We start from the raw sequence: 15013 nt of genomic DNA, 5'->3' as shown, positions 1-15013 counted from the left end.
GCAAGTGTTTCAAAAGTAAGTTAACATAGAACTAAGGATTGCACCATATGTCAAGAGTTAATATTTTTCATACACAAAGTTCTTACAAATTAAAAACATGAAAAGCCCAATAGAAAATTACACAAAGGACATGAAGAGGTAATTTACAAAAGAAATACAAATGGCATTTATCTCCACACCTTCCTGGAATCCTAATAAAACGGCAGTCTAAGAGTAAAAGCAGGTATAAACACCAAAGGACAAGAGAAAGATCACTGAATGGAGCCTAAGAAGAGTGCAAATGGGACAAGAAAATCTTGGAAGATGGAAAGCTATCATATACATGCAACTGACTGAAGTGTGAATGTCCTCTGTCCTCTTGAGTGTCTCAGGAGGAAGGGCTCCTTAAAAAACACCAAAGCCCATGGAAACCCCAGAGCACTCAGAAGAGAAACAGGGATGAGGGGGAGGGGCTCCAGAGAAAATTGAAGCCTAAATCAGAAGCAGCTCAACACCCAGCTCACCCTCTCCACTGCTGCACAGAGGACTGCCCACACCCGCTCCAGCAGAAGCCAGACTGCATGCCCTGGGCAGGTTGACACGTAGCATGGGTGAGCACAGGTGGGAACAGGTGTCACACTGACAATGTGGTTCTGTACAGTGGAGCCTAGCTTGTTACTGGGGCTCCCAAAACACTGGCTACCGGCTTAGATACCACCAGCCCCATTTGGTAAGAGATCAGACCTCACCACCCACTGTGAGGTCCACCACTCAACCAGCCCCTCAGCCCACACAGGCATGAGGTCAACTTTTTGTGCCAACCTTTTAAATGGGAATGGACATTTGAGGAAGGCCTCTAACTTGAAAAATAAGAGACAACTTTCCTCTTCACTCAAATAAACTAGATATCATCTAATCTCACCAGCAATACAAACATGGATAAATATAAATATGTGAAGTGCCTTGAATATGTTAGTAAAAGGTATTACACAAATCTGCTGGCTAACTTACATACTAAAATACTTTTAAAAGTCATTTCTATATTATACACAGTGACAACTTATTTTCATCCTAACTGCATGGAGTCAGAATGATATACAGGTTCTTTGGCTACAACCAGAGAATGGAGTGTCCGCTACAGAGCAGAGACAGTGAGAAAAGTCAGTGCTTCCACAAGTGCTGTGCTAACCGAGCCAGGCAGGGCCAAGTGGAGATTGAAGAGCAATGTGAGCCCATTCACATCCAAGGCTGAACCTGATCTGGGCTCAGCTGTTCACATGTGGCACAGGGGCTTTTCCTGCACATAACAGAGAAAAGCAATTAAGAGGGCAGGCTCCAGAGTCAGACAGCCTTGTGAGTGAGAAGCACAGCTGTACCATTTACTTCCTGGCCATGGTTCAGTGGGGCAAGTCAATGAATCTCCTTAAGTGTCAGGTTCTCTCTGAAAATGGGTACAATACATATAAAGTTGAAGTGATCATTAAATGAGGTAAGCACTTGGTGATAGGAGTGTAGCAAGAGATTAATATGTGAAAGCACCTTGTATGGTTAAACACACATATCTAATTACACAATATGTGTTAGCTCTTATCATACTATAACTTTACATAAGGTAACCCAGATTCAAATTCTAGCTTTACCATTTATTAGTAACTTACTTAATCTTTCTGAGCCTCACTTTCCTGATCTATAAGAAACAACCTCTGACAAAACCCAGGTCCAGGTGGCTTCACCACTGAAGACTAGCGAACATTTAAAGAATACCAATACTTCACAAATTTTTCCAAAGAATAGGAGAGGAGGAAATGCTTCCAAATTAATGTTATGAGACCAGTATTACTCTGATACCAAAATCAGACAAAGACATGGCCAAAAAAAACCTAGACAAACACCTCTTATTAGTATCGATGCAAAAATCCTCAACAAAATGCTAGCAGACCAAATCTAGCATAAAATGCATTATACAACATGACCAACTGCGACTTATCCAGGGATGCAAGGTTGGGTCAACATCTGAAAATCAGAATAACATATATCAATCGAATAATAAACAAAAATCACATAATCATCTCACACAGAAAAGCATTTGACAAAATCCAACACTCTAGCATGATAAAAACACTCAACAAACTAGGAACAAAAGGAAACTTCCTCAAACTGATTAAAAACAAACACAAAAACACAGCTAACAATTTCCAATGGTGAAAGATACTTTCTCCCTAAGATCAGGAACCAGACAAGATGTCTGCTTTTGCCACTTCTACTCAGCAATCTACCACAGGTTCTAGACTGGGTAATTAGACAAGAAACAACAAATAAAAGGCCCTCGGATTGGAAAGGAAAAAGTAAAACTATCTCCAAGTGCAAATGACATTATCTTACATATAGAAAATCCTAAGGAATACACTAAAAAAATATTAGAATTAATATTAGCAAGGTAACAGGATAAGAGACCCATATATAAGAATCAATTGTATTTCTGCACACTCATAACAAATAATCTGAAAATGAAATTAAAAAAACAATTCCAGATCCTAGCCCAGCCGTGGGCAAACTACGGCCCGCGGGCCGGATCCGGCTGTTCTATGTGGTTCTCTTGCTCTCCCCTCCGCTCCTTTACTTTGAATTTATATTAGTTCACACAAACACTCCATCCATGCTTTTGTTCCGGCCCTCCGGTCCAGTTTAAGAACCCATTGTGGCCCTCGAGTCAAAAAGTTTGCCCACCCCTGTCCTAGCCGGATAGCTCAGTTGGTTAGAGTGTCATCCTGATATGCCAAGGTTTCGGGTTCAGTACCTAATCAAGACACATATAAGAATCAATCAATGAATGCATAAATAAGTGGAACAACAAATTGATGCTTCTCTCTCAAATTAATTTTTTAAAAAAAGAAAATATTCACAGTAATATCAAAAGGAATAAAATACTCAGGAATAAACCTAACCAAGAAGGTGAAAGACTTGTATACAGGCATACCCCATTTTATTTTATTTTATTTTTTTAATATATTTTATTGATTTTTTACAGAGAGGAAGGGAGAGGGATAGAGAGCTAGAAACATCGATGAGAGAGAAACATCGATCAGCTGCCTCCTGCACACCTCCCACTGGGGATGTGCCCGCAACCAAGGTACATGCCCTTGACCGGAATCGAACCCGGGACCCTTCAGTCCGCAGGCCGACGCTCTATCCACTGAGCCAAACCGGTTTTGGCACCCCATTTTATTATGGTTGGCTTTAAAATGCTTCACAGATGTTGTGTTTTTACAAATTAAAATGAAGACACTCCACCAGCAAAAAAACTACAACTCGCTTTATTACAACACTTGCTTTACTGTAGTATTCTAGAACTGAACCTGCAATATCTCTGAGGTATGCCTGTACTAAAAATTAAAAAACACTGATGAAAGAAATTAAAGAAGACACCATTAAATGTAAAGACAGCTTGTGTTCATGGACCGGAAGACTTAACATTAAAATGGCAATACTCAATGTAATCGCTATCAGAACCCTAGCTGACTTCTCCATGAACTGATTCTAAGATTCATATGGAATTGCAAGGGACCCAACAGTTGCCAAAACAACCTTGAACGAGAAGAACAAATTAGGAAGATTCATACTTCTGGTTATAAAACTCACTACAAAGCAATGGAAATCAAGACAGTGAGGTATTAGAACAAGAACAGACATATAGCCTGACTGGTGTGGAATGTGCAGTATATCTCAAAAAAGATGTGGGTTGCCGAAACCGGTTTGGCTCAGTGGATAGAGCATCAGCCTGCGGACTGAGGGGTCCCGGGTTCGATTCCGGTCAAGGGCATGTACCTTGGTTGCGGGCACATCCCCAGTGGGAGGTGTGCAGGAGGCAGCTGATCGATGTTTCTCTCTCATCGATGTTTCTAACTCTCTATCCCTCTCCCTTCCTCTCTGTAAAATATCAATAAAATATATTTAAAAAAAAAAAAAAAAAAAAAAAAAGATGTGGGTTTTTTTTAAAGCTGCAAAGTTCCTAGCACAGACTCTGATAAATGTTAGCAATTATTATTTAAGAGCCCACTAATAGATTTTTCTACCCAAGGGGGGTAAAAAACCAAATCAATTATCTACTGATTATGGGCCAAAAGTGTAATTTTCACATATGAGAACCAGCATCAGTTTTCAAGGACCCTTTACAAAATATTTTGTTCCCTCACCTCAGCATGGAATTCACTACACTTAAATTTCTCCTCTAACAAAGGAAAATAGGGATCTCACACAAAAAAACTCCCTGCCTGCATTATCAAGTGTTATTAGTGTTTCATCACGTTATTGTTTAGCTACAAACTTCCAAATTACAATGTCATACCATCAAACTTAGTTATTTTATTAAATATCTTGTCCCAAATCACACAACTAAAGTATCCCCAAAGTATTTTACAAATTAACTCTCAATTATATTTTAAAAAGTAAATTTAAAAAATCCTGAAATAAAAAGCCCAAGGAAATACTAGTACTTGGCACAATTTTAAATATCAGAGTTCAACCTTGGAGAAGCTGCCTACTTATAATGTCTTTCAAGTACAAATTCCTAAAACTTTGTAGGACCTTTTGTTTGCATTTGGAGGATCATCACAGTATTAAAGGAGACGATGTAGACATAAGTAATTCATTAAGCAAATCAAATATTTACCAAATGTCAAAATATATTGACTTTAGATAGGAGAAAATGCAATGTAGTTTTGAATTTCCACAAACCTTATGTAAGACCTTATAACATGCAATTTATCATCCTACCCACATTTCCAGTAAAACTAGGATTATTCTAGAATCGTTTTCATTAAGATAAAAACTGGTATGTCTTTGAAAGACAATGTGAGGATAGGTTGAGAGCACAGGCTCCACTATGGAATTCACTCACTGGAATTTAGTTGAAAACTCTGTTTTAGAAATATGAATAGTAGTTTCCCCAGCCCAATTTTCCAGGTGATACTGAAGGACAGAGGATCAAGGGTTAGGTCTTGATTGTCCAGCAACTATCATAATGAATTTCTTTTTTAAAATGTATCTTTTTCATAATCCCCATGTTGTACGTTATTTCCTCAGGACTTGTTAATCTTACAATCGGAAGTCTGCCATTTTGACCACCATCATCCATTTGACCACCACCCCCAATCCCTGCCTCTGACTCCTACCAATCTGTTCTTTTCTACAAGTTCAAGATTTTTTGTAAGTTTTAGATTCAACATATAAATGATATCATACAGTATTTGTCTTTCTCTGTCTGATATATTTCACTTAGCATAATGCCCTCAAGATCCATCCATGTGGTCACAAAAGGTAAGATTTCCTTCTTTTTTATACTGAACTAGAGGCCCAGTGCACAGATTCGTGCACCAGTGGGGTCCCTCAGCCTGGCCTGTGTCCTCTCGCAATCCGGGACCCCTCGGGGGATGTAGTAGTGCCTGAAGCGGCAGGGGGCCGGGGAGGAGCTAGAGCCCAGGCCGCTCGATCCTGTTCTAGACCCTGCTGTGCCTGCCACGCTGCCACGGAGGTGGGAGAGGCTCCTGCCGGTGCACTGACCACCAGGGGGCAGCTCCTGCGTTGAGCATCTACCCCCTGGTGGTCTGTGTGCATCATAGCTACTGGTCAGCCGGTCGCTTAGGCTTCTATATATATAGAAGGTAATATTCCATTGTTTTATTTTATATATCTCACATTCTTTATCCATTTGTCAATGGGCACTTAGGTTGTTTTCATATCTTGGCTATTGTAAACAATGCTGCAATGAACATGTGGATGCAGATATCTTTTCAAGCTAGTGATTTTATTGCTTTTGTACAAATTCCCAAAAGTAAAATTGCTGGTGCTCACTGTGGCAGCACATATACTAAAACTGGAACAATATAGAGAAGATTAACATGGCCCCTGCACAAGGATGACACCCAAATTCGAGAAACGTTCCGTATTTTAAAAAATAAAATAGAATTGCTGATCATATGGCAGTTCTATTTTTACTTTTTTTGAGGAAGTTTCATACTATTTTCCATATTAGCTGTACTAATTTACATTCCGACATTCATGATACTAACAGCTCATCTATGAAACAAAAAACGGGTAAACATCTTAACCAAGAACAAGCTGTAAAAATAAGGTCGACCTTCGGAGCTAGGCTCCTTCTTCGGGACTGGGCTCAACTTAGGCGTGGCTATTTTGGACTAGACTAGGCTCTTAGGGCTATTCGGGATTAGGCTCAGCTACTAGGGCTAGGGTCGGTTATTTCAGAGGAATAAATAATAATGTCTATCTCTACGGTTTAAGGACTTACATTATAAGTATCAGAGGGAAGTTCACTAAAAAATCATTCTCAGAATAAAATACACTCAATTGATGATCCTCAACCTCTAGGAGAGTGTAAAGGCATGTTTCTTATAGCATTGGCAAGTCGTTATACACGGAAAATTTAATTCATAAGCCATACATAAGAAATGTGTTGGGTAGTAGGAGGAAAAAAATGTATACAAGACAGCGTGTTTATATTGTAATGGCACTAAATAAAATACACTCGAAAAACTGAGTAAATGTTACTACTTTTTCTCCATTCTGACTTCCATCAATCCAATAAAAAAATGACCACCATTTTGACATTTCCTTGTTTATTGAGAAGTTATCTGTTTAAAGATCCCAGCAGATGTACTTCTATGGTTCATATGAAAGGAAACACATCCTGCTAGGAACACATACGGGAAAACCCCTACTAGGAGCAAAATCCTGCTCAGAACATTTGCTGAGACCATTCCAGAGCATCATCAGGCTGAGAATGTTCCCTAGCCAGGACTGCAGGAGGACTCCAGACTATCCCAGTGGGGGAAGAACATGTTCCCTCTAAGGTGCTGCTTTTATGGCAGGCACTTTTTAATGTGGAAGAGATCAGATACGTTATTTAATAGAAAATGGCAAGTAAAATAACAAAAGAGGCAACAAATATGCTAAGCTCAGCTATTTAAATGGCAATCCCAACATGAAAAATTCCTTTTAACAAGTTGGAAATGTAATATGTAAGCCTACGTAGAATACACATTCACAAAAGAGCAGACACCCAAAGCAAATATGGGAGGGACTATAATTAAATATAAAAATTCAACATTCATCATTTCTGGATATGAGTTGGCTGAGCTTTTTAGAATTTTCTTAAACAAAACCTACCAGTGACATTTGAAGAGTTCACCTTAGCAAATCATTTTTGTTGCATCCATTTCCTTAATTAACAGATTCATATGAGACATCCCAAGGGGAAAAAATGCCTAATTTACCTACTTTAATAGAAGTTGTTTTACATGATATAAAACACAAAACACAACAGAAAAATCAGACACACGACAGACCTCATACATAACAGCTGTGGCTGAAAAGGATTTGCACTCCATTAATGACACTGAGGTATAAAGGGGGGGAAAGTTTTTTCTAGAAAAACTGCTAAACACTTAAGACAACTGACTGCAAGTATTGAACTGCCTTGATGTTGGTTCAATTTATCATGATACCAAGGATGGTAAGAATAAACAGGAGGTTTAAAAAAAAGAAGGGGGGAAATTCATACTCATTATAATCTTCCAAATTAGTATCATCCCCCTATTCATTCAGGTAATAGGTAAGAAGCCAAATGATGCATACCAATTATAAATGTACTTTGTTTCAATTTAATAACCCAATATCATTTTTTCTAAAAATATTTCTAGGAACAAAAGATGAGAAAATGCAAGTAAGATCTATAGGCTCAGTCCTCACAGGAGCCTGGAGTGGAAAGGGTTCTAAAACTCATCAATTCCAGGCCCTTCATTTCCAGCCTAGAGACACTGTGACTTGCCCAAAGTTAAAGGACTTCTGAGAGAGACACATGACCTCAAACCGCAAAGTACAGGCCAGTTCAACTTTCCACCCTCTGAACTTTCATAGTTTTTCAAAGATAAACTCCTCTCATACATACAATTTAGCTTTCCCACATCAGCCAAGAGTGCCACTCAGAGCTCTTTCATGGGGGTGCTGCCTCAACAACTCATAGTTCCACCAGGCCTGTTTGTGCAATTTTTAAATATGAAATTGCATTTTGCTCACGCAAAAAACACGGAAAAATCAGAACAGAGAAGCTGGCTGTAAGCATTCAAATATACTGAGAAGAACAGGTATGCCAAATCTTTACTCCTGATTGAAAACCCGTAGTCTTAAGCCAGAGGCCTATGTGCTCAACTGTCCAAAACAACTGCATGAAAAGACATGCATAAAACTCTAGAAATACACACACACACACACACACACACACACACACACACACACGCTAATTTCTAAAAGGCAAGGTATAATAAAGACATTTATACTTTTTAAAGTTCTCTAAGAAGAAAACCCCAACTTTTACATTTTATAATTTTATGTTCATTTTAGGAACTTCGAGAAAAGTTGGAGAACACCTACTGTCAACATAAACACTGACTAATAATTTAGAGTAGAATGTGCAGCTATGAAAATGACTGCTAAAAAATGAAGTCTGACAAGAAATGAAATGAGCTATATACATAAATCAAATCACCACGATATACACTTTAAATACCTTAATAAAGCTGAAATTTTTAAAAAATGAAGGAAGAATATGCACAGCAAAATAGCAACATAAAGATCCTAAATACAAAAAATATATAGAAATCTTCCTCTTTTACACTTGTATTATAGAGAGACCCTTTATCACTAAAAGATGCACTAATGGGGCCTGTAACTCACGTAAAATATAATAAATAAGAATGACATTACAGAAATTTTGCAGTTACTAAAACATGAAATTATAAGGCTTTAGGAGTCAATGACAGAAATAATATTTTTATTACACTATCAAGTAAGAATAAATTTTCCCCAAGATAATGTACAAGAATGATGTGTTTACAATCCTTCCTCTTTCCCAATTTTCTGCTTATTACCAGCATCTTTATAAACAAAACCACCTCCACCCATCCCTGGAGCTTTGAAAGGGACTGAAGAACCCTCCCTCACAGAGACAGAGGCAGGCACTATGCCCAGAGAACACTGTGGAACGGTATAAATTCGAGGCTGCAGTCATCTCCCTAAAGTGCACCACGGGAGACTAGTAGACTCAGAAGCTGAACTCTGCCTCTCTCTTCAAAGAGCCAAATTAATCCCAAGCGTTCTCATACCAACTGCAGACTTTTACAGACATGACTGACACAGCAATCTCACTTAAAATATTAATGATGAATGTGTTTCAAAATACTCCCTATAACTGATGACCTACTTTTCTTATCAACAATTGGTAAAAAGCACACTGTATATGACTGTTCAAACTTGCTAAGTCTGTTTCCACTACTTAATCAGATGGAGTTTCTCTCAGAATAAAATTTTAATAATTCTCTGGCAATAGTCTTGTATCAGGGAATGAAATTATTGGACTCCCAGATCTTTTTGTAGTTGTTGTTTTAAGGCATTTTTATGAAGACGTTCACAAGGCTAGTCATAAAAGCAAAACCAGCAAAGCAGAAAGACAAAGTAATCAACTTCAACTGAAGAATTTCAGTCTTCTTTTTGCCTATACTGTGGGCAAACTGATTAAATAAACATATACTCTTGACAATGATTCAAGGGAATGGTACCGTACAGTAGGAAAAAAACTTTGGCTTGGATGTCAGACACAGTTTATCCTGACAGTCACCTACCCACTGAATCATTTTGATCCCCAGGATTGTTGGATTCATCTATAAAATGGGAGAACTAAAATATAAATGACTTCTAAAGCCCACAAATCTATAGGAAATGCTTCTTTCACTGGGATTCAGTCCACATTCCCCTAATAAGACACACAGATTCACTGAGAACCGAATTAGTTACTAGCACCCACAGGGTTATACATATACATATAACATGTACACTCTATCAGTGAATGCTGAATAGGCCTTTAATCCCAATCATTCATCATTCATTCATTGAACAGTCAATTATTTATTGAGCTTTGACCATGCACCTGGCATTATGCTATATATTGAAGATGCAGTGGTGAGCAAGCAGACTGGCCCTTGCTCTCATAGAGCTTACAGTCTACTGGAGGAGACCCAACATAATCAAATATTCACCCAAACATTCATGTGCGGCTGGGACAAATGCTGGATGATGAATCAATAACCAGGAAAAAAGAACCACTACTTTGTATTAGCACAAAAGAGCCTTCTCTTTACAAGTAGGTGTCTGAAAAGAGTAAAATCAGGGAAAATAATTTATATCACTTATTACACCTTTTCAGATTAATAACTGAATCTGTGGCTTTAAAATTAAGGAAGTTTGCCAAGCAAGATGCCCGGAGCTTGAAGGTAAAAATATTGAGCATGCCATTTGAAAATGAAACAAGCACTGTTTAAAGTAAAAATCTCCCTATGTTTCCAGAATTTTCAGACATCCAATAGAAACAGGAAAGTACACCTCTTAAAATGTTACTGCAACTTAGGACAAATCATTTTGTCTGTCTGATCCTTTTTGATAAAATCATAAACTATTTCCTTATCAGCAAACCTCTCTTCTAAAGGGGAAAAAAACAACACATAACATCAGTATCTACAACAGAGTACAAGAAACTGTAAGAATGTAACTCACTGGGGGAAATGTAGTTATAATCAAATAAATACTTTTTGTAATCTCTGAAAATTACCAGAAAGCCCTGGCTAGTGTGGTTCAGTTGGTAGAGTGTTGTCCTGTGCACTGAAAGGTCGCCAGTTCCATTCCCAGTCAGAGCACATGCCTGAGTCACAGGCTCCATCCTGGTGGGGGGAGTGCAGGAGTCAGCGTTGATGTGTCACTCTTAGATCAATGTTCTCTCTCTCTCTCTCTCTCTCTCTCTCTCTCTCACCTCCCCTCCCTCTCCCTTCCTTTTTCTCTAATCAATAAAAATAAAATTAAAAAAATACCAGAAATAAAGCACACATACAACACACACACACAATTACAAAACAATTTCTTTCTTGTGATAATTTATCACATTAATCACTAACATGATTTAAACCAAAGCCTGTCATTTTTGAAATTTTAATAATGCACAAATAAATTCCTAAATGATGAGACCATTCAGCAATTGAAATGGTGTACAATTAACCATATTCTAACTTACTCAGTTCTTATCAATTTCCCAGATCAAAATAATTCCAAACACACTGAACACTTGGAGCTCCAGGAGCCACTGAAAAGCCCTGAGACCTGACCTCTCATTCCTCTGGGGCTGGCCCTAGAGCCCCTCAGGACAACCACCAGTGGGACAAGGACACTTTCCAGTCAGTCAAGGCATTAAAAGATGAGAAACTACTCTGGCCGGTGTGCCCACTGGTTACCTGCCCACTGAATGGTCTCAGGTTCAATTCCCCGTCCTCATCAGGGCTAGTGCAAGAGGCAACAATCACGTCAATATTTGTCTCCCTCCCTCCCGCCCTTCACTCTCTCTAAAAAGCAATGGATAAAATATCCTGGAGAGAGGATTAAAAAACAATTAAAAAGTGAGAAACTAGAGAAGAGGAGAAAGAGGGTAAAGGGAAACTCCGCTGTTGGATGACTACCTTAACTTTAAATCCTCATCTTGATACAAATTATGGCTCTTCCCCTATCTACTTTGACAAAAACCTTCAAGATGAAAGCATGCTTCCACTAGCATGTGACTTCACTGATTCTTTTTAAAGTCAAAGTCTCTAACTGGACTATAAAACAAAGTCCTATGAACCCCATGCTACCAATATTTTCAATTTATTCAAGAAGTCAGTTAAGTTTGCAAATAAAGCACCAAAATGTAATATCACTGTTTTTCATCAGAATTCATGATTTAAATAACTAGAACTCCAAAATTTGCTGTGGTGAAAAAATGTCCCATATTCCCTGCACTCATTAAGGTCTCACTTCAGTGTGAACCCTCTGATGTTTAACAAGGCTGGAATTCTTGCTAAAGAATCGTCCACATTCATTACATTTAAAAGGCTTTTCTCCAGTGAGAACCTTGCGATGTTGCATGAGACTCATGCTTTGGCTAAAAAATTCCCCACATTCTCTACACTCATAAGGCCTTTCTCCAGTGTGAACTCTCCAATGATTAATAAGGCTTAACTGTGGCTATGGAATTTCCCACATTCGGTGCACTTATAAGTCTTTCTCCAGTATGAATGCTCTGGTGTTTCATGAGGCTTATGTTAAAGCTAAAGAATTTCCCACATTCGCTGCACTCATAAGGCCTTACTCCAGTGTGGATTCTATGGTGCTGAACAAGCGTGGAATTAAGCCGGAAGGCTTTCCCACCTTCAATGCACATAAAAGGCTTTTCTCCAATGTGAACTCTCCAGTGTTGAATAAGGTCGGCATTGTGGCTAAAGGATATTCCATATTCACTATACCCATAAGGCCTTTCACCAATGTGAACTATCTATAATAATAAAAGCATAATATGCTAATTAGACTGAACATCCTTCCGGACAAAGCCACTGAGACAGAGGTGGCCACAGCCGCGGCGTCAGGGGGCCGAGCCCCTTGCACAAATTTCATGCCTCGGGCCTCTAGTTTGGTGTATAAAAAGGTTGTACTTATGGCTAAATAATGACCCACATTCACTCCATTCCTAAGGCTTTTCTCCAGTGTGTAGTCTCTGGTGATAAACAAGTATTTCTGACCAAAGGCTTCCCACATTTGCTGCACTTGTCATGACTTTTTTCAGGGTGACTTTCAGTGGTCCTGCCTGTCTCCCCTGTACTATGAGTCACCTGATGGTTAAGACCAGAGCCAGTCAGGAAGTCCTTCTCACCCTGCCCCCCCCACCCCCCGCCCAATTCTCTTCCTAAGAGTTTCTCCCCACAGTGCAGCTTCTGGTGTTGGTGAAGGTTTGCTCTGAGCACTCCTTCTACGTTAACGCTCTGCTCAACCTCTGCTCCACACCAACAACCTCTTGGCATGACTACAGTCATGACCCCACAGGCAGGCAAAGACGACTCTCCTCACTGCTCCACAGGGGAATTTCATGGGTCCTGGAAGATGCAAGTCCCAGAGAGGCCACCACAGAAAAGTTCTCCAGCATCCCACTGCGGTACAGACATCTCTGGGCTTCATCAAGGAGCCCCCGCTCCTCCCAGGAGGAGATAACCACATCGTCAAAGGTCACACGGCCCTAATGGCATTGCCACCAGGACTGAAGATGCCCACTGCCAAATCTAACCCACAGCTCCATCCTGGTCCACACATCGTTGGTGTTGAGGGTGTCTCCAATCTGAACCCTTTCCTGAACTCCAGACTTGTGTGCCTGGGTGCCCACTAGACAAATCTCCTCAAGAGTCTCTGGAACGTTGGGACTATTGCAGTAGCCTCCTCCCTGGTCTCCGTGCAACCCAACAGTCTGCTCTCTACTCTCTGCTGCATGACCTTGGAAAAGTACTGGACTTCCCTGCTTCTCAGCGGTATCATCTCAGGTGGGACTGGCCACCACTATCGGACTCTGTGGGCAGAGAGGGGCAGGGAGCAGAAGTCTAAGTCGGCCCCGCATCCCGTCTCCCAGCCCAGAATCAGGGTCACCCAGGCGGCAGTGCTGAGCCGTAGCCTTCTCTTGCGCCATCCCTTCTTGTCACCCCAACCCCAAACCAGACATCTGGACCCTGATGAGACTGACTACCCCAAAGTCAACTCCCTGCTACTGCTATTTAACGGAGATCAAATTAACCAGGGGAGTAGAAGCTTCAAATTAAGAGAGAAGGATGAAGAGCTTGGAAGGCTGCTGTAGTATGAGGCTGCTGGATGCCACCCAGCCTGAGACAGGCACCTAGGGTGTGGAGCATGGTTCCTACTGCTGTTTCACAGGACTCCTAGTTCCCAGGATCCAGAATCCCATTATCACCATTAACAGTTTCAAATGCTGTGCTGTGAATTAAACAGATTTCTTCAGTCTAGGCTGAGAACTTACTCAGCACTTGTAATACTGAATCTATACCAAAAGATGCCATCTGAGTTCCAAGTAACTGAGTTAGTCTTTGGAACATGACCCAGTCCTGGGTTGAGGGCTGAATGTCCAAGACTGCCTCCCAAACAGAAACTGCATCAGGGCTCTCCAACCATTCACCTTTAGAAAAGCACATAGTCCACAACTATCCTTTGCAGGTAAGATGCATCATTTGTTCCACTTGACAATGTAACTCAGCCCAGTGCATGCAAGATATCTCTATATTGCATAAGATCATACTAGAAGTCTTAGGATAAAAAACAACAACACAAAAGCCACCTTTGGATTTATCTTCTCCTATAGTAGGTAGCACTGTAAAGCAATAGTGGCCCACGTAAGAAAGAGCCTAAGGAAGGATTACTGTATTTCTACAACAGACAACACACATCTTATTAAAATATCACCCCTGTGGCCAGCACTCGTTGGCTCCAGACTCTCTCTTGCTTGCCAAAAGAAAACTAGGATGACAACGGTAAGCTAAAGACACTACTAACCACAAAATTAATTCACCATCTAGCTTGTAAAGTGACTAGTCTCCTAATAAATCCTTCTGCTTAATGGAGATGATAGCTCAAGTTTATATGTGTTTCTCAGCCACCACTCAGGCAGCATTTGAGTTTTTATATTAATAAATCAGCCTCAATTCTTTAAGTTCCTAAGAATGAAAGGAATTAGAATCTTTAACTAGAAAAGAATGCTTGACCATTAGAAAAGGAATTTAAGTATCTTTCATGTGAAGTAAGTAAATAATAGTGATTAAACATTTGTCTTAAGGAGGGGGTGCTTGTGAATTTTGTCAAGAACCCCTACAATGCCAGTAGAAAATACACCCCCAAAGGTTTCACTCTCCCAACACTTCCTTTCCCAAGTGTGTTATGGCCTTTCACGAAACTGAAAACCCACGGCTTTGTTCAGCCAGGATAAAGACCTCAGCAGTTGTCAGAACACGTGGGCACACATCTGATTCCACAATGGGTCAAAAAGGCTCTTACCCCAAGCTGCCACGTGCCTAGATTCCCAGTCTATCTTGGTCTCACAGAGACAGAATGACCACAC

At 40.0% G+C, this 15013-nt stretch overlaps 1 protein-coding gene across 1 annotated transcript in view; it reads right to left on the bottom strand.

The window, feature by feature from the left end:
* Window positions 1-15013, bottom strand: part of CORO1C (coronin 1C) — a 64465-nt gene that overhangs the window by 41150 nt on the left and 8302 nt on the right. The gene's annotated exons all lie outside the window — the stretch shown is intronic.

The sequence above is a fragment of the Plecotus auritus genome (assembly GCF_963455305.1).
Source record: "Plecotus auritus genome assembly, chromosome: 13".
In the NCBI taxonomy this organism is placed as follows: Eukaryota; Metazoa; Chordata; class Mammalia; order Chiroptera; family Vespertilionidae; genus Plecotus; species Plecotus auritus.
This window is presented reverse-complemented; position numbering and strand designations above follow the sequence as displayed.